The sequence below is a fragment of the Podarcis raffonei genome, chromosome 7 (assembly GCF_027172205.1).
Source record: "Podarcis raffonei isolate rPodRaf1 chromosome 7, rPodRaf1.pri, whole genome shotgun sequence".
NCBI lineage: Eukaryota > Metazoa > Chordata > Lepidosauria > Squamata > Lacertidae > Podarcis > Podarcis raffonei.
Genome location: NC_070608.1, coordinates 47792404 through 47816052, shown reverse-complemented (window position 1 = coordinate 47816052; position 23649 = coordinate 47792404). Strand labels below are relative to the sequence as shown.

Below are 23649 nucleotides of genomic sequence, written 5' to 3'. Positions count from 1 at the left end.
AAGAGAATAACAGTGCAATCCTATACATGCCTATTCAGCAGTAAGCCCCACTAAATTCAAGGGATTTTATTCCCTGTTAAGTGGGTACAGAATTGCAGCCTCGTTTGCCCAACTTCTTTTTGGAGGGGGCTTGTTAAATACTACATTATGTTTAGAAATTTTCTGTTCTAGAGGCAATTTAGATGCATAATCCAAACATGAAATAATTCTATGGTGTCCTTTTGTATGTATTGTGTGTATGTTACAGGAAAAATGTAAACAACAAACCTCAATATTTGACTTTACTATTGAGCCTGTAATACCCTTTCTTGGGAGTAAGTCCCATAGACCTCAATAGGACTTTCTTTTGTGTAGGAGCATGACAATTGTGTTGTGAGTTGCTCACTAAAACCCTATTTAATATAGCTGCAGAATCAAGGTTTTATTGCTCTGTTTCCTTTTCCAGTTTTTCCAATGTGCATATTTGGTACATATGATTCATTTATCGCTAAATCATTCTCACTTTTCTCATCCATACTTTGGATGGATAAAATATGAGTCATAATGTTCTAAAAAAAATCCAAAGCATTTTTCACACTTCTACCTGCACTATTTGTATTCTGCCTATTGACGAATGAGCTACCAAATATATAGTTCTACCATGAAGTGGGATAATGTGCTGCTTCTCTGACTATCAAATAAGTTGGGAAGTAATAGATCTTGGGCAGTTAGCACTCTAGGCCAATAACAGATATTTCAGCAAAAGGGGGGGGGGAGAAGGTGGGTTGTTGAAGGGTTCTGTTATACATTATAAAAATAGCATATCCACTGTGCTCCAAAATATTCACAGCTGATGTGATACCTGAAAAATTGTAATTTCAGTGTCAGCTGAAGAAGTAATTGCCCCTAAAATTGCTGCATGGAGCTGAACCAACATTTTCAGCTTCATAACTTTTGTTATACAGAGATGGAGATGGTACGAATTGACAGCATATAACAGATAGGAAGAAGGTGCCATGTATGTGCTACTCCCCACACTTAGCCAAGGGACAAAGTAGATACAATGGCAGCCATTCTGCGTGGAACATTGAACAGTTCAAGCCATGTGGAAGGTGCTTCATCATCAACTTGACATCACTTCCACGATCAGACTACAGCAGAAATGCTTGAAGCTAGAAATTCTGGGAAGGTAACCCATTGGCAACTCACCCACTTGCTCCGTTTGCTGCAGGAAATCCTATAAAAGGATGATATCAGAGCCACTGAGAAGTACAGCAGAACCAGCAGGGAAGACTCCCCCTGTGCAGTGTCTGGTGCCTGTCACCCACCAAAGTCATTAAGGTGGTTTCAGCCTTGTAATAAGCCAGGCTGGAACAGATCTAAATCCAACCTGCAGCTGAGTTGCCACCACTCTCTCCTACACCTTACTCAAAAAATGGGAAGTTAAAGCCTAGCTGGTAACAAATAAGGATAGTGGAGGTGAAAGAGGGCTCACAAATCCTTCTTTTAGTATTGGAATTGGAACATAGTCCCCATGCAAGGAAACATACTCAGCTCTGGTACAGTATTCTTATTCAGCCAAGATGGGTAAGGATCCAAAGAAGAACTGTTTGGCTTCAGATCTTCAGGCAGCTTGTCCACATCCTTAAGCTGAAGAAACAGGAAAACCAGACACCTGAGTCAAAGCTGTAGATACTCAAATGTGAGCATCTTAACTGGCAAGATGTTTTACAAACTGGTAACAGCAAGCTAATGGGAGTTTAATATGTAACACCATTTAGGTCAGCTCTGAATGGATGTCAATCTGTTGGGATGATATAATTTGCTGGCTGTGTTGACATGAGCATCATCACTGCTACAGAGTAGGTTACAGAATGAGTTCTAACCCATCAAATTAGTCTTCAGATTTTCTCCACTGTTACTCCTGCTAGCTACCCTTTCATGTCATTGTTCCAGAGAACCAAGAAGGCCGAACTTTTCACATTTAGAGGGTGCTGAAAGCCATTGTTCCAAGCACCCAGACCATTTCTCCGTTCCATGATTAACCAGTCATATTCTCTCTGCCTTGGAGATCTTGAGGGATATGAGGGTGAGTCTACCACCACTGGTGGAGGAAGAGGAGTGCGGGGGGAACGCATTGCAGCATGATCCTGGTGGGGTGCCATCGTGGCTCCCCCCCCCCCCGGTGCTGAGTGCCACGCCCCCAGGATGCACACTACGCCCCTGCGGGCAGTGCACCACACCCCTGGGATGCCCGCCAGCCTCGCCTGCTCTCCACCCCACCCCCCGGTGCCAGAGCATGAAGTTCCGCCACTGTCTACCACAGCACCCTGGACTGTAGTAGGTCTCCAGTGAATTTCTTGAAGGTCTTGGATCCAGGAACAGCATTGTTTGGGCCGACATTTTGCTTAATCTTGCTTAACCAAATACCTTCCACCACGATGCAGATGCAGCAAAGGTTAAAAGCACCACACATAACCTTTTACTAGGTTACAGAGCCTCAGGCATGTATGAGGATGGTTGTGTATGCCCCCAGGAAATTGCAAAGTTTCAGCAGGGTTGATTGATTTCATTCTTGTTTATTCCAAAGCATTACTAACTCCAGTTTATTTATATTGCTCTAATAAAATGAATGTGCATATCCAAAATGCATGAAGTATTCTGAACAGTACAATTTTATGTACTATTTTTTCTTTTGAGAAATATATGTATGGCTCCAGAAATTCTGGAAATGTTGAATATATCTTGCCCTGAACATTTTCTCAGTAAACTATTGATTTCAAATGCTTTGCAAAATATAATCACTTGATTTTATACTGGCTAGATAAAGCCTTTTGCTTGCTTGAAGAAAGGTAATATCAGGAAATAGATAGCTGTTCTGTTCTCCTATTGTAGCTGAAAAGACTATTTGGAGACATAAAGCCCTCCTCATTGTAAGATAGAAGGCAAAAATTCCTGACACTGTAATGAAAATCAACAATTTACAACCTTCATTTCCCTTCCTTAAGAGAAAAAAGTTAATGCTGCTGGCTAATAAATTACCGAATGTATTCCATGCCCTAAAATATAGATTTTTTTCTTATATACAGCTTAATATATTACGCACACAAACCTATATGCTTAGGCAGCTGAGAAAGCATTGTTTTCAGTAGTTAGCAGCAAGTATTTTTCAGGACTTGGTAAGCGAACAGTGTGACTACAATAGCAAACTAATCCATGTAATCTCTTGTTTTGACAGCTATTTCAGGAATGTAAAGTAGAAGCGTAATTTTGAATCTCTTCAGATTTATATTTAGAATAAATGACAAGAGTGACACAGAATTGGCACATCAGTGTTCCATGAAGCATTTAGCTACTTGCTGTGCAGGGAGCAATTGGGATCTATAATGCCTAAAAAACAGTGTTCTTGCCAATGTGAACAGCTTCTCTTGGAGAACCCGTTTCTGTAGCATGGCTTTCTGTCTGACCTGTCATGGGCTTATCCAAATTATGGTCTTAGCACTTGATTAGAAATATGACTTGTAGGGGTGCTTGAGGAATGCAGACTCCTCTTTAGGTGTTGCAACTAGAGAAAAGTTAATACAGACACAGCACACAAAATACAGCAGGGATAAGCACACTACCTTCATTTTTCGTCCATAGTCATTTTTGACTCATGGAAGGTGATTGCCTCAAGCAGGGATTGTTTTATGCCTATGGAGGTTCTCCACATCTTTTAGAACTTTGGAAAATCATGAGAAACCTCCATGGATACATTACCATTCCAGACAGTCACCTTCCACAACTTGAGCAGTTATGAGAACAGTGATGGGAGAAGCATGTAGCTACTGGCCTGTCCCTGCTTGACCCCCCTCAATTATTTATTTGCTATACACATGAATGACCAGACTATAATAGTAGAGTTCTGAGCGTCAAACAAAGGATGGGAAATCAGTTTAAAAACATGTTTTCCTTTGTGAATCAGACTCACTACTAATGATGATGATGAAACATGATAGGCAAGGGGTGGACTAGGCAGAGTCTCGCTTTTTGAGGTTATGCACGTGTTTTAATTTGTAGAGCAGGAGGGCTTTGTTTTTGTTTTAGAAAAAGGAGAAACATTAAAAAAAATAGTGCCATACACTGTTCATGTAGCACCATCCATTTTGTCCCCATTACTGTATTATTAGTATTATTATATAATTATTTATACCCCACCTTTTTCCCGATCATCACAGATAGCGAAAACAAAAATGTTCTATGGCGATGTAAAACAAGTCACATTACTTTTACTACTACCTCTGCTACTATTCTAAACTGGACATGCACAGCTTACTATACTGTGCCTATAGCCAACTGAGGAAATGTAAAAGTGGCCTCTGGGTGGCAGTTAAGAAGTCTGAGTTGACTCTAGGTTTTTGTATGCACTCAGTGTTTTAGTGGCTCAGGACAGGAATGCTTTAAGTGATTTCTCCCCTAAGTATATTTTATATTGCTGCTGTCTTGTGTGAACCTTAAGGGTTCCCTGAGCTTGCTGTTTAGCAGAGAAGTAACTACTGCCTTTGGTACATGTCCTGGGTGGTTTAGAGATTTCCAGGTAGATAATATTGATACTAGGTGATCTTCAGCTAAGTTTTACTCAAAGTAGACTCACTGAAATTAATGAGCACAACTATGTTAACACCAAATTAACTATGTTAATTTCAGTAGGTTTACTCTGACTAAAACTTTGTTGACTGCCATCCAGTGTTTTGGCTTAGCTTGGAAATTCTTATAGGGCTTACATTTTATGCAGTGGTATATATTTTCCAAGGTCAGCTAGTTTTAGGCCTAAGATAACAGATGGGGAAAACTTTCAGATTGACTGTGACAGATAACACAATAACACTGGCTTCTTGGAACACTTGAAATCTTGGCACTGTTACATGCACTCTGTTTTTGAATATATTCTAATTCTGAACATGATCTGAGGACATAACTAGTAGTGATTAAATATCAAAGTCATCAGCTTGTTTCCAATACAGCTTTTTAAAGTACCAGTTGTTAGTTACTTTTCCTCTTGTTTTGCCTTTATCCTAGAAATCAGGCGTGCCAATTACAGGGGGCTGAGGGGTCTTCAGCCCCCTCAATATATGAATGTTGAGGGAGCAGAGGAGGGCAAGCACAGAGCCCTCCTCCTGAAGTGGTTTGTTTGTTTGCTTGCTTGCTTGTTTGTTTGTTTGTTACAAGGAACCAGGCAGAGGGCCTTCTCGGTAGTGGCACCCGCCCTGTGGAATGCCCTCCCACCAGATGTCAAAGAGAAAAATAACTACCAAACTTTTAGAAGACATCTGAAGGCAGCCCTGTTTAGGGAAGCTTTTAATGTTTAATAGGTTATTGTATTTTAGTGTTTTGTTGGAAGCCGCCCAAAGTGGCTGGGGAAACCCAGCCAGATGGGCGGGGTATTATTATTATTTATTATATTGTTTGTTTTGAGCCACCTTCCTGGTGTGCCTTTTCCTTACAATGTCAATCTTTTGGTTCTTGCTACATTTCTTGTACAGCTCTTTTATTCCAATTCCCAGAACATTGTGTTATCCTTAAGGACTTTTTTCTTCTTCTGGCTTGAACTTAGAACAAATTATTGCTTCAATCTTTTGGCTAGTTTGCCTTGACCAGACTCCCCAAATTGACATGCTCCCTCAGCCACAATCTTTGTGTTATAACAATGTTCTTTTTCATTCCATGTCTAGCTCATTGCTCCTGCACTATTACCGACTCAATGCACTATTTAAGGATATTATCTTGCTCATTTTTTTGGTATCTCTAATGGTGTCTCTAATGGAGCTGATGTCTGCAATTAACTGATACCAGCACTTGACTGTTATCTTTTAACGTATTATTTATAAACCGGTGACATTGCTATTAAATTACTAACTTGTTTCCCCTCCCCTTCTTTTTTATGTGCTGACTCGTACGATTCACTGACTACTACTACAATGTTAACATACTACAATGGTCTGGTGATGGTCATCACATCAAAATTATTGGTAAGTTCTAAAAAAAATGTAATGGAATGAAGATATTTTTCTCTGAGACATGAAAAATGGCTCTTTAGAATTTCTAATTTAGAGGAAAGTGTGGTTTAGAAAATATGTTTGTGTATGTATATATGAATGTCATATTTATGATATATTATGCCATATTCTCGGCTCATCCACACCCACATTTTATGTTTGCGTTGGCCAGTAGTACTGTTTGGGGAGATTCTCACTAATAGCAAGCTTGCACATGCCTATTGCTTGCTGTATTGGGAACCACAGACATAAAATTAGATGTGTATTTTGCTACACATCTGAATGTGTAGCAGAATAAGCATAGATTTTAATCTGTTCTGTATTTCTCTGAATGGCAGTGTATTCTAAAGTACATCTGAACATGCATCCACATCTGTATTCTTGTGCAGCTAGTCATGTATTAAACAATTTTTAAAAAATGTGTGACTATAACTATATCAGGGGCACCAGGTTTAATAAGTGATATGATAAGTTCAGAAAGTTTCAAATCCTAGTTGAATAGTTAAGGATGGTGCAGCAGTATGTTCAATGTTCAAAGCAGTAAATCCCACTGATGGGGTCCAGAACACAGTCTAAAGGCACATTCTGCTGTCACATTGTTAAAATTAAGCATGTATTTTAATGATATATGAGAGATGTTACTTTTGTGTTATTTAAGTACATGATTTAGTATGGTTCCCTGGATTCCAGAGTGCAGTTTGTAATTTAATTGCCAATATTTTTCAGTTGCATGAAAATAACTGGGAAATGTGCATAATTGTTTGGTTTAATTTTCTGTGATACATTCTAAATGTGCACTGATACTGCTACAGAGTGTTCTTATTATCTTAGATTTATATTAATTGACTGCTTGACATATGAGCTACAAACAAATAATTTTTAATGTACTGGTTATAAATCCACAAGTGCAAATATGTGTAGTGTGTCTTTTAATCTTTTCATATCCTAGCTCTGTATTTGCAGAGCTGCTTGTCTTATGGCTTTAATATGAGGTCATGGAGCTGGAGTTTAATGATGCTCATCATTTTTCATATGACCTTTCATGCTAGTTGAGCATATGTTGCTATGCTGCTTTAGGGGACAATCCAAACCTATTAAGATCAATGGAAGTTTTGCCATTGACTACAAGGGATGCCATTTGCACCTTTAATCTCTTCCCTGACCCATTCTATGGGATTGTTGTTGTTTTTCTGATATGTGGCTAGAAATGCAGTTCAAGTGGCTTTCCTGCATGACTGGTGCTAGGTAATTTCATGACTGAGTAGCAGTGAGTCCTGTAAGTGAACTGCTGCAGCTCCTTCTTTGAAGCAAGGAAGCCTTGATCAGCTTGAAAGAGTAATGGTTCCTGAGCTCAGGAATATACATGTTGTGTATTTCTTCACTTTATTTGCTCAACATCTGAATCTACATTTCTGAGAGCTAACTGTTTTGTTTTTATATTTGTTAATATTCTGCCTAGGAGTGTATGATAGTAGCCTTTTCGGCATTAAAGTACATTTATAATGTTTCACTGCATATTGCATTATGGTCATGCAATGATTATTAAAGTGAGCAATTTTGCTATCTTTGTTCAGCTGTACCTGGGCTGACTCCAGCAGCTACAGCAGTAGTGCGGTTTTTAAAACAACAACAACAAGTAAATGCAGATTTTGTCTTAAGATAGAATGAAGTCATCTTGAAAATATGGAGAACCATATATTTCTCTCCATGAAATAATAGGAATGCATGTCATGTCTAGAGTAAAAGAACAACAGCAAAAAAGAGATTAGAGGAATCCCAGGCTTGAATGACAAGCTTGGCAACAGGAGTATGTTCTGTGTCTGATAACAGCGAAGTTCATTAGTAGAGCTGAAACAGGTTAACTGTAATAAGCATATGCATTCATTGGAAATGTGATAAGACCAGTTATGCAACATAAATGTGATTTACCTCAGTATCGTTGCAATACACCTGGACATCTTAATTTTATTTGACTGCTGTGTTCCAAGTCCTGCATGATGCAGACCTACTTGAAGAGGTTTTTCAGGCTGACAGCAAATCACCTGTACCACCTCTGCTCTTGGTAGTGAAATGTAGTGTCACCTGTGGCTTTGATTCTTCTCTGTTGAGAACTAGAATGCAAACTACCCCTCCAGGTACTTTAGACAATTCCCATCACCATTGGTCATGCTGTCTGCGGATGATGGGAATTGTACTCTAAAATATATGGCCTACACCAGGTTAGAGAAGGCAGTCCGAAAGCAAAACGAAATAGCTAGCTAAATGGAAAAAATTGTTTCTGGTCTAGTCCTTTTCCCATTCTTAGTCCACCAAGTCATGCAAATCCACATACAATAAAGCAATTCCTGCTGTGAGATGATTGCCTACTGGTAATATATCATGAACTCAGTGCATCAGGACTGGAAAAGGTTAACAGGCTCAGGTGACCCTTTTATGCTGGGGTTTCATTCCTGGCCCCCAGGTGCATTGGCGGCGTGTGCATAAGTGTGCCTTGGCCCATTCTGCCTTCTTCTGGGTCCAAAAGGACCTGTGCATCAGCAATGGTGCACTAATTGGATGCATCTAAAATAGTCCCTCCTGCAATCTATTATTTATTATTTTAAAATATTGATTTAGTACTCTTTTGGACAAAGCCCACCCAAAACAACTTAAAAGCAATAAAAAGTTGAAGTATATTTTTTAAAAAACTTAAAAAGCATTACTAAGATCAAGAATAAAGCAGATTTACAAAGTTAAAAACTAACTCGGAACTCCAAAAACATAATAAAATTCTATCCACCATCAGTGACAGGGACAAACAAACAAAAATTATTCTGGGTAGACCAATCAGAACACCATCAGATTATTTAAGGCCTTCAAAAAAATCTGAAGTGTAGGTACCTGCTTCAGTTCTACTGGGAAGAAGTTCAAAAGGTGTGGAGTCATCACAGAAGAGGTTCTCTCTTCCATGCTTATCACTGTCAGAGACCTGGTTGGTAGAAACACCAAGAAGGCCTGTGATTGTGATCTCTGTGAAGGCAGGATGGTATGACTGAATGTGGTCTATCAGATAGTTCAGGCCAAAACTATTCAGGACTTTAAAGGATAAAATAAAAAAGGATAACATGTTGACATCAGTCACTGTGATGTTTGGGCTGAAGAAAGCTTTTGAAGCTCCCAAACTATCGACCAGGAGGGAGAGAACATGCCAGTCGGGCATGTGTCTCTGCCAGGGTCCTACACGAGTGTAGGACAAGCTCTAAATTGGACCTGAAAACATACTGGAAGTTAGTGTAGCTGATAGATGTGTTAAGGACTTAAGCCTTTAAAACTGATTTAAAAACAGTTTTAACAGACTTCACTTGGATGCCTTTGGTGTTTCAGTTCATCAACTTGAAAAGAACACCACCTCCCCCATTTTTATATGACATCTCCCATTAGTATATGAGCTGCTTTCTTGAAAAGAAGTGAGAACTTGGGTAGTTAAATGATTTTTTTTTATAACAACAGAGTTTTTAGCATAATATAGAGAAATAATAAAGCAAGCAATGTTCCCATTTCAATTGCTGAGTGAAGAGATAAGCTCCCCTTCCTTCCTGCTGCCTTTGTAATGAGAAATTGACTCCCCATGCTTGTAACTAGTAAAGGAAAAAACAAAACAAACGTAGCTGCATGCTGTGTATTTTGTGTCTAGTTTGGACCTCAGATGAACATGGATTTCAACCCAGCTTTTCAGAATTCAGTGGCTCACAGGAATCCCATTTAATGAGATTACCCTCATCTTCAAATCTAAATTTATGGTATAGTACCAAGAAGTGGGGAGAAGTCAGAACAACAACAAACTCCAAGCTCTAATACTCCTACCATGGTGAAATGTATTGCTCAAAAAACCATGTTCTGGTTCTATTAGGAATGTAATGTAGTCCTATGGGCAATGGTATCTACTGAAGAGAGGGGCACCACAAGTGGTCTGCCTTGCAGTATCCACCCCCACACTGTTAAACACGTGTTGCTTAGGTGAGCATGCTTTTTAAATGGTCATCAAACCTTTCTGTTCACCAAGCTTGCCTGCCCTGCACAACCTTTGAGTCCTGATGACTTCTTTTTATGATCTGGGAACTAATGGATCCTAATTTGCAACAGAATAAATATTTATGCTTGAAATGGATGGATACTTAAGAGAGAGCTGCCTGAAACATGATCCACTAGGCCTGCAATATGGCCAAGATGCTGCTGCTCCAAAATAACCTATTATACTTGTCTATTTGAAATAAGCCCCACGTATGCATCGCGATGCTGCTTTAGAGTTAGTTTTCCCTTTTAGAACTTGTTCCAATTTTGATCCACTTCTCTCTATGGTCAGAGAACAGATGTAGCAGTCCCAAATGGGACTTTGAAGTTGTCCACCCACCATTTCATTTGATGACTCTCCTCTCTCTTTTCCATTATCCCATCTGTTCCCACCCACACATCAATAGAATTTGTTGCACTTGCCCTGTTGTGTCCAGTGTCACACCTGCAGTGGCTGAGGTTAAGGAAAAGGCAAAGTAGGGATGTTGCTTCAGAATCTTTCAGGAAGCAGAAATTATTTACTGTGAGAAGGTATATTGCTTCTTCTTTATAACTTGTTCAGAGTTACTTGTCCCAGAGTTATATTTAAAGTTCCTTTTCCTTATCTGTTTGCCTGACACAGCATGCAGTGGACAAATCATGCGAAATGATTTTCTTTCTTTCTTTCTTTCTTTCTTTCTTTCTTTCTTTCTTTCTTTTTAAAAACACCCTTTTATTTCTTTTTCATGTATGCACATAAGTTGTTTGCTCTGGTCCCTTCTTTTTGTGTTTAAACCATAGCTGTTCATTTTCATTTCTTGGAGAGATAATAGTGCTGATGAATGAGTATTTTGTCTGTCACATAAAGGCTTAGCTTTAAAGAGAATGAAGCAAAGAAAATTACAGTGGCAAAGGTTTCTAAATTACACTTGCACAGGAAGATGTTCATGATAAGGAAGTAGTTAAATGGTGCTATTTGGGAAGAAACAGCAAGTTATGGCCCACACTTTATGTGTCAGCAGAATGAGGAAACAATTGATTCATAAGGTCAGTGGAGCGCCGTTGGTGCTAACAAAATAAAAATTCTTAAGCAACAATTTAAAGACTGATATGTACAAATCTGTTCTTTCTCTCCAAAGCCCTTTTTCCTTCAGGAGAAGGAAATGGGGCTGCCTCCATGGGCATGTGTTCTATTATAAGGAGCAAACTACATGTTCCAGGCTAACAGTTCCTTGACAAAACAAAGTCACATTGGGAATGAGAATTTATACTATAAAAGCAGCAATTTGAACTCCAAGGGATTAACTACTTGGTGGGCAATTTGGAGCTGAGAAAAGTTAGATGTGAAAATGTTTCAGCAACCCCATCCCTCTTTCATTGCTTTAAATCCCCTTCGCAGACTAGCTTTCCTTTAAAAAAAGAAAAAGAGAAAAGCTTTAGGGCACTATTGCACACATTAGCATGTGACTTCTAGTTATTCCCCTTGCAATACTAACACAGTGTTGTGCCAGATTGGAGATTAGTGAATGCTTCCCCTTGCTTCTTAGAAATAGCTTGGCTCTCATTTGCCTACATGGGATACTGCTTTAACCGGTACTGTGCAAGTTTCTGCTTATGCCAAAACAGTGGACAGAAAATGCTGGGCAAGAACTTCTTCACAATTTTTTTTCAAAGTTTTGCCAATGTCAAAGTAGAGCCATGAAAGAAAAGGTACAAAGCAGTGCTATACACGTGACCCATATGGCAATCACTATGAAATGCACTGGAAGCTTGAAGTATGCTTGCACCTCTCGCCCACCCACCCCGTTTTATCACCTGCCTACTGACTCATTCTCTGTTCCAGTCCTTCAGGTGTACCTCTCTCTTCGGCTCTTTTGAATGCTTGCTGTAGGAGGTAGTTTTCTAGATTGCAGGGATCCTCCTGTTGCTGCTACTGTATTGGAGCAATCCCATGAGAACACTGAACCATCAGTTCTGAAGTGTTTTGGATAAAGCAGCATTTCTCCTTAGACACTGTTGGTGAAATGAGCAGAGAAATGAAATTGCCCATTAAATCTGAGTAATGAAGAGCACTACTTGACTGTTTGACTACTCACTGTAGACTGAGTACTCACTCTGAGGCTCTGTGTGTGTGTCCATATACATCTAAGTTGGGGGAGGGCAGGAGAATATACATTTCACTTTTCTCAAGCCCCATCCACTCTACTCCAGTTCATCCAGTGTCTTTGAGCTAAGCAGCCTAGTTTCTTTGATATTGAACAAATGTCAGATTCAGATTTGGAGTCTTTAGGGTTATAGTCTGATTTGAAGAAACCACTGTAAAACTAAAACCTACATTTTGTAGTGCTTTGAAATATGCATAGCCACTTGTATTCGCAGCCCGTATATTACTGCCATCTCTGTACACTGTTGTACAAGAAGGGGAGTTTGTTTCAAATCATTTGAAGGTAAGGTAAAGCATTCATCTGCTAATAACCCCTATCAACACAGCTGGTTAGGTTCAAATTTATTACAGTAGGTTTAATTGATAAATTACTTTTCCCCCCCCTTGCCCTATGTTCCAGAAAATGGGGTAATCAAAAAAACTTTCTGCACACATTCTAAGGATGTATGGAAATGTTGATGCCTTTTCTTCTTCCTATAAATTAGGAGTGCAGAACTTATGACCCTCAGATATTGTTGGCTCCAACTCCTTCCCACCCCAGGTATCAGAGCAAATAGTTGAGCAATGATGGGAGTTGTAATCCAGCAAGAACTGGTGTATTAAATCAATGCTATAAATTATTGCTTTGGGAAACCTGTATTTTGGGTTGGATTCATCTAATGCTCCCCCGGCAGACCTGTGCCTGTACAATGGAGCTCCCCCCCCCCGCGTGCTCTCCATACTCCTAAGAATTGTCTCCCTAGGGGTCAGCAGGAGAAAGGAGAATATTCCACCCGGAAAGTTGCAGTGCTTGCGCAGATGAAATGTTCACAAACATGTAAGAGGGACATTGAAGTCCCCTTTTGGTTTCTATTATGGCTAGTGAGTTCTCACATAAGCTAAAACACAACATGAACAGCCTCCTTGGAAAAGAGCTGACAATATGACAAACACAGAACATGGCAACTAATTTTACCTTCTCTTAATTGGTCACTAAATATAAATGAAATTTGTCAAGTCATTGTATAACTTTTCACTGAAGTGGTAAACCTGGAAGTAAGTCCCACTGGCCTTAACAGCACTTAAGAAAACATAATGGGTGACATCCAATGATGTCTGTTTGCTCAGTGGAAATTTGATTTCTCCCCCCTCCATCCCCCAGCACACCTTCAGAATCTGCTCTGGATTGTCCACCAACCCTTCACTGTAGATTTTGGGTCCATGAAGCCAGCTGAAGAGGGGAGGAGAGAAATAAGAAACCCTGTTGTGTGAGCAGACATCCACTTGTGCTACATTTCATATTGGGCTATAGATTAAGGTTACCAGGTTTTTTTCAATGAATCCGGGGACACTTTTCAACTTCAATGAATTTTGTATGGGGACTGATTTGTAAATCCGGGGACTGTCCCCAGGAAATGGGGACGTCTGGTAACCTTACTATAGATGCCTCTTCCCCCTCTTCTCTGTTTTGCTAGTTTTCTGTGTGAAACACTTTCTGGTATGTGTGAAGGAGCACTCAGTGTGAGCCCCTCCCCCACCTGCTGTTTGAGTGGGTGTAGGCCAGAGTCCTAAGGGTTGCCTCCTTAGTTAGAAGTAGGCCACAGTTAATTGCATCCATGCTTATCTTAATCTTTATTGCACTGATCCTACAGGCCTGTTGCAGAAAGTGTCAGTGAGGTCAGTGGCCTGCTGAGTTCAAAGGTTGAAGTAATCTGTAGTAGTAGTAAAATTGTCAGCAGAAGTATAGCTTGCATTGCTTATAGAAACCATGTGTTAGACTTTCAGCATGTTTATTGTCCTCCAAGCTGGTGAAGAGGTTGATAAAGTACATCAGCCCAGCAGAAACTTCTGAGTAATGAACAAATACTATCTGCTACTGTTTTATGTCTTGCGCTTTGCATGGTTTGACAAGTTATTTTCAGACTGGGGAGTGAGATGAGGTTTTTCTTCTTCTTTGTAGAGCATTCTATCAAGCAGTAGTAAAATATATCCCTGTTTGATATTAATGGATTATACCATTTTTCATTGTCTCAGTCTCACAGGAGGAATTATAAATTGTGGTGGCATATCCAGAGAGATCCTATAGCAGCAGTTCCGAATGATTTACAAGGCAATAGGTCCTATTAACTTGGACAGTAGTTCTGCCTTTCCAAATATGCTTAGGATTGCAGGTTGTCTTCACTTGAACTAGCTGTTTTGACATACTTTTTAATATTGAATCACTACAGTACCTACCCACTCTGATGCTCCTTTAGATAGCAGTTAGTAATACACTTTCCTGATCTTTATTCTATCCCTTGATAGTTGTGTTGGCATACCTGCTTAAGATGCTGATGTAATACAGTGGTACCTCGGGTTACATACGCTTCAGGTTACATACGCTTCAGGTTACAGACTCCGCTAACCCAAAAATAGTACCTTGGGTTAAGAACTTTGCTTCAGGATGAGAACAGAAATTGTGCTCTGGCAGCACGGCAGCAGCAGGAGGCCCCATTAGCTAAAGTGGTGCTTCAGGTTAAGAACAGTTTCAGGTTAAGAACGGACCTCTGGAACGAATTAAGTACTTAACCCGAGGTACCACTGTATCTTACTTGGTGAAATAGTACTAGCAGAACTATTGATACAGTATATCCCTTTCTAAGCACCTAGGGAGTGGATCAGTGAGTTAAATTGTTGCCCTGGCTTAAATTGTGTAAGATTCAAATAGTTATTGACAAAGAAAGGAGATATGTAAATATTTGCTTTCCTTTGTTTACTTATACAACTGTCTTTAATTTTACATTAATCTAAGGCACTTCAAAAAGGCATATGTTAAAATATGCCCTTCTTTGTAGAAGGTACTCTGAAAAAATATATGAATTTTCCAAATGGAACATTTCATTTTACTTTGTCCTTGCAGTTATAGTAGTATTTAAAACTTTAATGGCAGGTGAAATTGTTTGTTTGGTTTTTAATAACTAAAAAGTCCAGGTTGTTTTTTTTAACAACCAGATATCGTAAGTATAGTTTATAAGAAGTTACCTTACTGCCTTCTTTTATATTCAGTTTTGTGAAATTGGCTCCACCTAGTGTTGAAGTAGTAGGATTGAACTAGTTGAAGTTTCAAGAAAAAGAATATGATGCACATGAAAGTAGCTGTTGAATTAACATTATTATTTCCTCAGAAAAAATATTTTGTAGTGTTTTGATATTCTCTGCTACAGTGAAATTTGAAATATGATAAAGAATGGACCACCTATTCATCCAGTGGATAGGTGAGTAACCTCTGGCTCTCCAGATGTGGTTCCTGCATCAGCCTCAGGCAGGATGGCCAATTTTCCAGGATGATGGAAATTGTAGTTCAGCGACATCTGGAGGGCCACAGGTTAACCACCCATGAACTAATAGAACTCTTTTGCCCTTTCAAATAATCAAATCGGCACACTGATGTTCATTTATCATGCCAACTTAGCTATGAAAAGTATATTTGGATGAATTTCACTAGATAGTAAGAAAATCATTAACTTAAGGCTGCAACAAAGCTTCCTGCAATACTTAGAGATATACAGAAAACTATATTGTGCTTGTAGAGATTTGTAGGGAGGGAGCTTAAGAGGAGGACATACCCCATCACTTGTCTAACTGGCTTGAATATGGAAATAAATGTTCTTGCTCCTTTACTCAGTGACCTAGAACATGGTTTTCTCAATTGCTAATATAGAAGCGACACAGCACATGTTGTTTAAGCCATTACTCTAGTAAAGCAATTGTGCATTGCTGCTCACGTCACTGCTTGTTATCTATGAATGCTGTATCTATGCAAGGATGTATAGATGTAATGTATGCATGCACTGGCATTAGGCTTATATTATCACAGTGTCTGTTTGAACTTATTTTGAATAGTACAGTGAGTTCAAACAGACATTGTGATAATATAAACCTAATGTCAGTGTGTGCATACATCACAGACAAGAATTAAAGAATAGAATGTTTTTATGGCCAAAGTAGGGCAGGATAGGTATTTAAGTAGTTTGCAACTTGGACAAAAACAATAACAAGTTATTTTTGCTAAGGAATCTTGTATCTCTGCTTTAATAGCACATTTGTTAGAAAAATGAAAACCACTGCATTTTCTTTAAGTTGAAACAACCAGTCAGGATTTTATTTAATTTTTGTTCTTTCAGAATGCAGTCATTACATCACTGGCTTGGAAGCCTTTTGGAGTGATATTCCCGTTATATAAATAACTGAAGGATATGGTTTTGAAAAAGTATCAGGTGGAGTGTGATAGAATACTGTGACCTGCATGAGACCTGTTTCCTTAGGCTTAGTCATTGTGAAACTTTTCTGTAAATGGAAGAGAGGTGAAGGTCCTTGTTTACCTAGAGACTTGACCTCTCAACTTTTATGGATGAGTGCCTTAAACTTGTAGTGATTGCCATGTATCTACTACCTTTCAATTATACTTAGAAGGTGGCCAGGGAGAGTGAGGGAAGAGAAGTAAAGTTTTCCTGGGACTGGTTCCTAAAATTTCCCATTCCTTGTAGGATTGCAAAGCAGTTCTGCCTTGCGTTGGACCAGGGGTCAGCAAACTTTTTCAGCAGGGGGCCAGTCCACTGTCCCTCAGACCTTGTGGGGGGCCGGACTATATTTTTTGGGGGGGGATATGAACGAATTCTTATGGCCCACAAATAACGCAGAGATACATTTTAAATAAAGGCACACATTCTACTCATGTAAAAACACACTGATTCCTGGACCATCCGTGGGCTGGATTTAGAGGCTATTGGGCTGGATCCGGCCCCCAGGGCTTAGTTTGCCTACCCATGTGTTGGACTCTGTCACCGATCCTCAGATCACCCTTGTATTATTCAGCCAACAGTGTAGGGTGTTTTGTTTTTTTACTTTGACACAATGTTGTTATAATGTATTGTCCCTTTAACATACATTGTTAAGAATTAGTTACCATAGCTTTTTGAAGGTAGAAATTGACAATAAATAACAATGCTCCTTCCTCCGCAACAAACACCTTCTTTGCCAAGATTAATTAACTCTGTTGCAATATACAATCCATTTATTCAAGAAGAATCCTATTAAAATCAATAGGTCTGTGTTACAGAGCTTTCACGTGCTTCTGATAATGTATTACACCTTAACATGCATACCAGACACCCCCATGGGGGCATTATATTTCAAGAGCATAGGAATGCCACGAGGATGTTGCACTGTACCCTTAATTACATGGGCCATTAGAAAGAACCACTGGTCGAAATTTGGTTTCAAAAGGAGTATAGTATTTCAAATGGCTTTGAATAACCAAAATGTAATCATTACAAAGAGTACAATTTATCCACATGCTACACAAATCCTACCCTGCCTTGGATCAAGAGTTTCCACTTGTTGCTATGATAGACACAGAGCAAAGGAACGTTCCTGTTGTTGTACAAGGAGCAGGAAGTGGCACTAGATTGCAATGGAGGCCTGAATGCACCAAGGATGCTCAAATGCACATACATGGTAAGGGTTTGGACTATACAAAGAGGAGGAGGAGTGGCTCTCCTGGGTTTCAGTGTGAACTGATGGTTTAGGTCAGGGCTGTAGAACGAGGTTCTGAGAATGACTAGGTAACAATTACTGGGTGGCTAGTCTGCCATAGATGCCTCCTGGTACCTATGAAAATCTGGCAGATGGGTCAAGGGACCAAGGTAAAGGAGGAGAGGTCCTAGCTGGGCTTGGAGCAAACCAACCCAGAGCATGCTAGACTTGAATTCCTGAACATCTTGGCAGGTCGTACAGGTGGAACAATCTGGTTCCTTGGCGGGGAGCACTTAAAAGCTTGTGTTTGGGTGGAGGGATTGCATGAGACAAAAGGTGAACTTGGATCACAATGCTGTAGAAAGGCATTTCAACACACTTGAAATGGTGGCTGTTTATGTAAAACTAGCATTACTAGATGAACATCCACCTTGCCAAATTCAACATTAATGAAAGATTTTCCTATACTCATTTTGAAAGTGCCATGGGTCATTTACACAGAGCAGCAACTTTTCATGGTTCCGGTCTACGTTTTGCAGAAACACTTTGCATCTCTGTTACAATTTGTGGACAAATTCATACATCCTATTGCATCTAAAGAGCATTAACTATAGCTACTGTGCTCAAGAGATTTTGGCAAACTATGCTCTGATGAATAATTTAAAGCTCTGACATATTTATTATTGCAAGGAATACATTATAGCTGAAGTATAATGACGAAGCAAACCTTTCATGATTTATTTGTGTCTTAGGATAAAGCACAGAGCAAGAGGTATTGACTAAAATAGCACAGGCTTTTGTAAGGTAGTTAGGGCGTTTTTTCTTTTTGGTTGTGGAGGGCTAGGTGGTGGCTGAATGTTCAAACAGGAGTTAAGAAAGACGGATGGCTGGTGAGCTCTTAGTAATATTTGCATTCATTTATTCCCCAGAAGCACAAAAGAAATAGGAAAAGGTTGTGTGCTTAGTGTATTGGTCTGTAACCTTCCCAAGTCTTGATAAACAAAGGCTGGTAACATAACAGTAACCCTGAGACTTAGGTCATGGGATTTGCACAGAGATCCATCCAATTTTCCTAGTGTTCACAGATGTGATTGAAGAAAGCAGAGTACTAGTGTTAGATCAGATCAGCTCTCATGGGTTCAACAAACCTATATTACTGAAGCACCACAGGAGCCAATCAATTGAGGCAATTGTATTATGGAAACAACTATTCCATAAATATAATGGGCTTTATCCAGTTAAGGCATACTTGGAGTAGCCTGCCTAAGGAAAAAACAACTTATGTTAGCAGTCTCCATTAATTTCAATAGTTATACTCTGATAGTGGCTAACTTTGGATGCAACCCCATATCTTTAGGTAGTGGTCATCAGATGCATGTAGTCGGTTTTGGTTGATATTGCAAACATCAAGCGTAGGAAAAGAAAGTGGTCCCTGGTTGCAAAAGGATTTCTTTCTCATTGAGAACCAGTTGTTTCTTGTTCCTTGCCATATGGCGAGTCACATTACTATGTTAGTAATATTTCATGATGGTATGTATGTCTTTGAATGGTTATGAGTTTTATAGCAATTGTCTGTTGCAGTGGAAGCTACAAAACAGTTGGATATACATATACTGCTGGAGTTGCCAAGTGATGAGGATTGTGTGACTGTACCCTTTCATGAAAGTATCTCAGTTCACTTTACCAGCACTAATCTTCAAGGCACAGTAAGCAGTAGTTCTGCTGATCTTTTCATGGCTAAGCTATTACTTTGGTTTTCTAATTTTATCAGATATAAAGTAAAATATGGACATCCCACAAGTAATTTCTATTCTTTTCCCCCACCCCAACAACATGGGGGGGGGGAGTGGGAGTTTATCAGACTATAAAGAAAAAAGTCTCCCCCGCCAAATGTGATAAAATCCTGTGATTTTCTACACAGGCATATTGCCTCTGACAGTGGAGACTGAGCATAGTGATTTTGGCTAGTAGCCACTGATAGCCAAATGTCCCATGAACTAGTCTACTCCTGTTTTAAAGCTATCCAGATTGCTAGCCATCCCTGCATCTTGTCAGAGTTAATGCCATCATTTAACTATGTGCTGGGTGAAAGACTTTGTTTTGTCTGTCCTGAGTCTTCCAACATCCAGCTTTCCAGGATGTCTCTGAGTTGCACTATTATATTTGTATAACACCACTACGATATTGTAGATTATGTCAACTGGATCACCTCTATCTATATTCTTGTTCACACTCTCAGAGAACTCTAATAGGTTAGTGGCTATTTATTTCATGTTACAGTTAAGAGTCTTAGAATGGTTTTATCTTCCTGTTCACCTAGCCCCCTAGAACTGGTGATTGTAGCATCTGGTAAACCAATGGAATGAAAATATCATTAAAAAAAAAGTTTTCATCTAGATTGTGACTGCTTATTGAAATCTCCTAGGGTCATATCAGTTTCAAAGGGAACATCAATTGGGTTTCAAAGAAAACCCAGAGACAAATTGAAATAAAAGATCTCTTATCAGAGACATACCGGTAGATGGCTTTATTTAGATAATGTGCTGAAAACTGGAGATTAGTGCCACCTTCTGGAAACAATGTGGAAACTAGGATAATAATTCATCACATACTAATGTTTCAAGAATGGCATTGGAATGACATTTCTAATATCTTCAATATATACAGACAGTCTCTACACTTCCATTTCATTTGCAATGAAGTTACCAATCCATTTTTTCAGTGGTGGAAAATTTAAGTTGAGATTGAGGGTTGATGGACTATCTAGTGAGAATTTAAAAATAACTGAAACTGGTAGAGAATTGTTTGCAGCCAACTAGTAAGCCAAACTGGCTACATATCTCTAGAATATCAGTAAAGTTTCTAAAAAGCCTGTTAAGAGGGTCACCTTCAAACTACAGGCCCATTAGTTTGATGAATAATGTGTCAAATTTTATGCAAAGCAACAAATATTTTACAAAAGAATGGGCCCTGGAATATGAATTTTTTCCGAAAGGACAGTTTTCAGACTGTCTGTTTCACTATTGATCACAACTTTGTACTCGTAGAAAATTATGAGTATGTCAGGAACTCCAAATTTTATGTTGCATTTATTGACCTTATGGAGCCCTTGAATGCCATAGACAAAGAAGAACTTTAGAATAAACTTGTATCTACAAATTTAGATTTCAGACTGTTGGTGCCACTTTAAAAATGTATATGCCAATACCAGGGGGTGGGGGGAATAGGTTAACCTTTAGATGTTTCCTATCTAAAGCAATTCATATTATTTGTGAGGCTAAGCAAGGCTGGTGTGTGTGTGTGTGTGTGTAACCGCTATTAGTAAATGAAATTCAATTCCTTCTTTTGTGCTGACATCTTAGAACTTTTCTATCCAATTTGGTTTATATAGACTGCATGATGCATTGGCACCAGTAGTCCCATTGGTGCCCATTGGGAGTGGTGGGACAGAAGAGCCAATAGCGAAAGGAGACAGAGCCAACTAGTTCTAGTTTTGTCTCCATCCTTCTCTCTGCTGAGTTCTACAAGGGCAACGCTGAGACTGGATATAAGTAAGAAGGTGGGAGGGGCACCTGCCTGAGGACAGGATGAGGTTGGTGGGGAGATTATTACCTGGCGATAAGCACCATCAAATTCATTAGGACTTACTTCTGAAAAGATGTGGTTAGGATTATGTTTTCACTGTTTCCCATATCTCACCTGCTACATATTTCCTTAAATCTACTCCCCACTTATCACAATAGTTGTTTCACCAGTTGTTAATACCTGTTAATATATTGTATATCTTAGATGTCAATATCCCCTTTTCTTGCTTAATCAGTTTCTCGAAACATTACCCCTTAAATTGTTCTTTCTCAATTTATTCTGAAACCCGTTTCCTTAATTGAAAAATAAACTGCTATAATCAAAATCTGTGATTACCTCTCCTTTCATTTAATTCTTGATATGAATAAATTTCTCCTCTCTAATTAGATGCTTCCATCTTACTAATTGTATTTGCTCTCAAACTTTCCTCAAATTCATTGCCATTATTTCTTTATATAATTTATTACCATGAAGATACTGCTGGACTTAATCTTGTCTTTATCTTTTCCCATTTAAGAATAGATTCCAAATAAAAATGAATTGCCTTAAAAAATCAGACGCTAGCATCTAGACAGGGGTGCTAATTTGAATAAAATATTTGCAGGGGGAGCAGGTAAGCCCTGCCCTACAAAATCAATCACACAACCATGGCACATGCACACCATTTGAATGGTGACGGCAATCAACTTTGGAGGCACCTGGCCCCCTCAAATATTTTAGGGGGGGGGGCAGGCTGAATGGACCTCATCCTGTAGAGTTGGCTCCTATGTATCTGGGACTTTGAGAAAAGTAATATCCAATATTCTGTTGAGATGAGAAGATTTCTAGATGGACTAAGCTCTAAAGGAGAGAAAGCTTTTGGTAACACCTTTGACAGTGGCTCAGAAGATGAAACAACGCCTTTGAGAAATGGGTTGGACACTACACTGAAAGTGGATGGAATTGTTCACCCACAGAGTGAGGGCAATATGTGAATAAATTGGTTGTGGTCACATTCATAACCAAATTAGGAAGCATTGCTCTCAGTCTTCATTGGCTTTTATTTTTGTCTCATGGTTTTGTTACATAGACAAATCAATTAAATATATAGCATTATGACAATATCACATTCACTACAATGATACATTTTCAGCTGGGATTCAAGAAAGGGAATGATGTTCTAAAGAGACCAAGCAGGCATTCCTTGTTGTTGTTTAGTTGTTTAGTCGTGTCTGACTCTTCGTGACCCCGTGGACCAGAGCACGCCAGGCACTCCTGTCTTCCACTGCCTCCCGCAGTTTGGTCAGACTCATGTTTGTAGCTTCGAGAACGCTGTCCAACCATCTCGTCCTCTGTCATCCCCTTCTTCTTGTGCCCTCAATCTTTCCCAACATCAGGGTCTTTTTCAGGGAGTCTTCTCTTCTCATGAGGTGGCCAAAGTATTGGAGCCTCAGCTTCACGATCTGTCCTTCCAGTGAGCACTCAGGGCTGATTTCCTTAAGAATGGATAGGTTTGATCTTCTTGCAGTCCATGGGACTCTCAAGAGTCTCCTCCAGCACCATAATTCAAAGGCATCAATTCTTTAGCGATCAGCCTTCTTTATGGTCCAGCTCTCACTTCCATACATCAAGAGACCAAGCAGGCATTCCTATTTCTCTCAAATACCATTTGGTTAGGTTAAGTATATGGTGATGTGGAACACATTACTAGTAAAGAAAATTAACATCATAGGATGCCCAGTTTCAAGAAACCTCATGGTGTTCATTCTTTCTGATTTTGAGGCAACTGGGTATCCCAAGTTCCTGCCTGTTTGGTTCTTTTATGGTTTGATTCTCAAGGTTTACTCTGAGTGGGCACATTGAAATGAATTAATATAACTAAGTTAGGTCTATTAATTTAAATAACTTAGTTGCATACCACTCATTGTATGGAACAGATATATTGAGGTGAGGAAAGAGGAACTAATGAATTCTTGGATTTGGATTTGAAAGTGATGAGAACCTTGGATAAAAATGCCAATAATGACTATCAGACAGAAGTAGAGAAGACAACTTTGGGTAGAAGTCAGAGTTTATAGACTAAAAAAGTAATTTAGTATATTTCACATTTTGTATTTAATCTTACCTAGTTATATCCTCCAATGACAACCTATTCATGGAAATTCAAGTTGCACAGAGCCCAGAACAGGAATGGAATAGCAGAATGCTCACACAAATAACAAATAATAGTGATCCCTTAGATCCTAAACCTTAGGAGCTGGCAATCAGATGACCATGTTCCCCAGTTAGAATTCTGGAATAATTCTGTTTTATTTCCTGCCTGTTTTGTTGAATTTGACTGGGTTAGAGCATATTGAAGTTCCTTGAAGCTGATTGATTATCCAC

General features: G+C 39.2%; 1 protein-coding gene and 1 long non-coding RNA gene across 2 annotated transcripts in view; one reads left to right on the top strand and one right to left on the bottom strand.

Annotated features, from left to right (window-relative positions):
• EPB41L3 (erythrocyte membrane protein band 4.1 like 3) overlaps nucleotides 1-23649 on the top strand; it is a 124368-nt gene that overhangs the window by 4744 nt on the left and 95975 nt on the right. The gene's annotated exons all lie outside the window — the stretch shown is intronic.
• LOC128417594 (uncharacterized) lies at nucleotides 22306-23163 on the bottom strand. Its single transcript, XR_008331498.1, has 2 exons — nucleotides 22891-23163; nucleotides 22306-22444 (listed from the first exon to the last, which is right to left on the bottom strand). It is a non-coding gene; the product is annotated as an uncharacterized LOC128417594 (long non-coding RNA).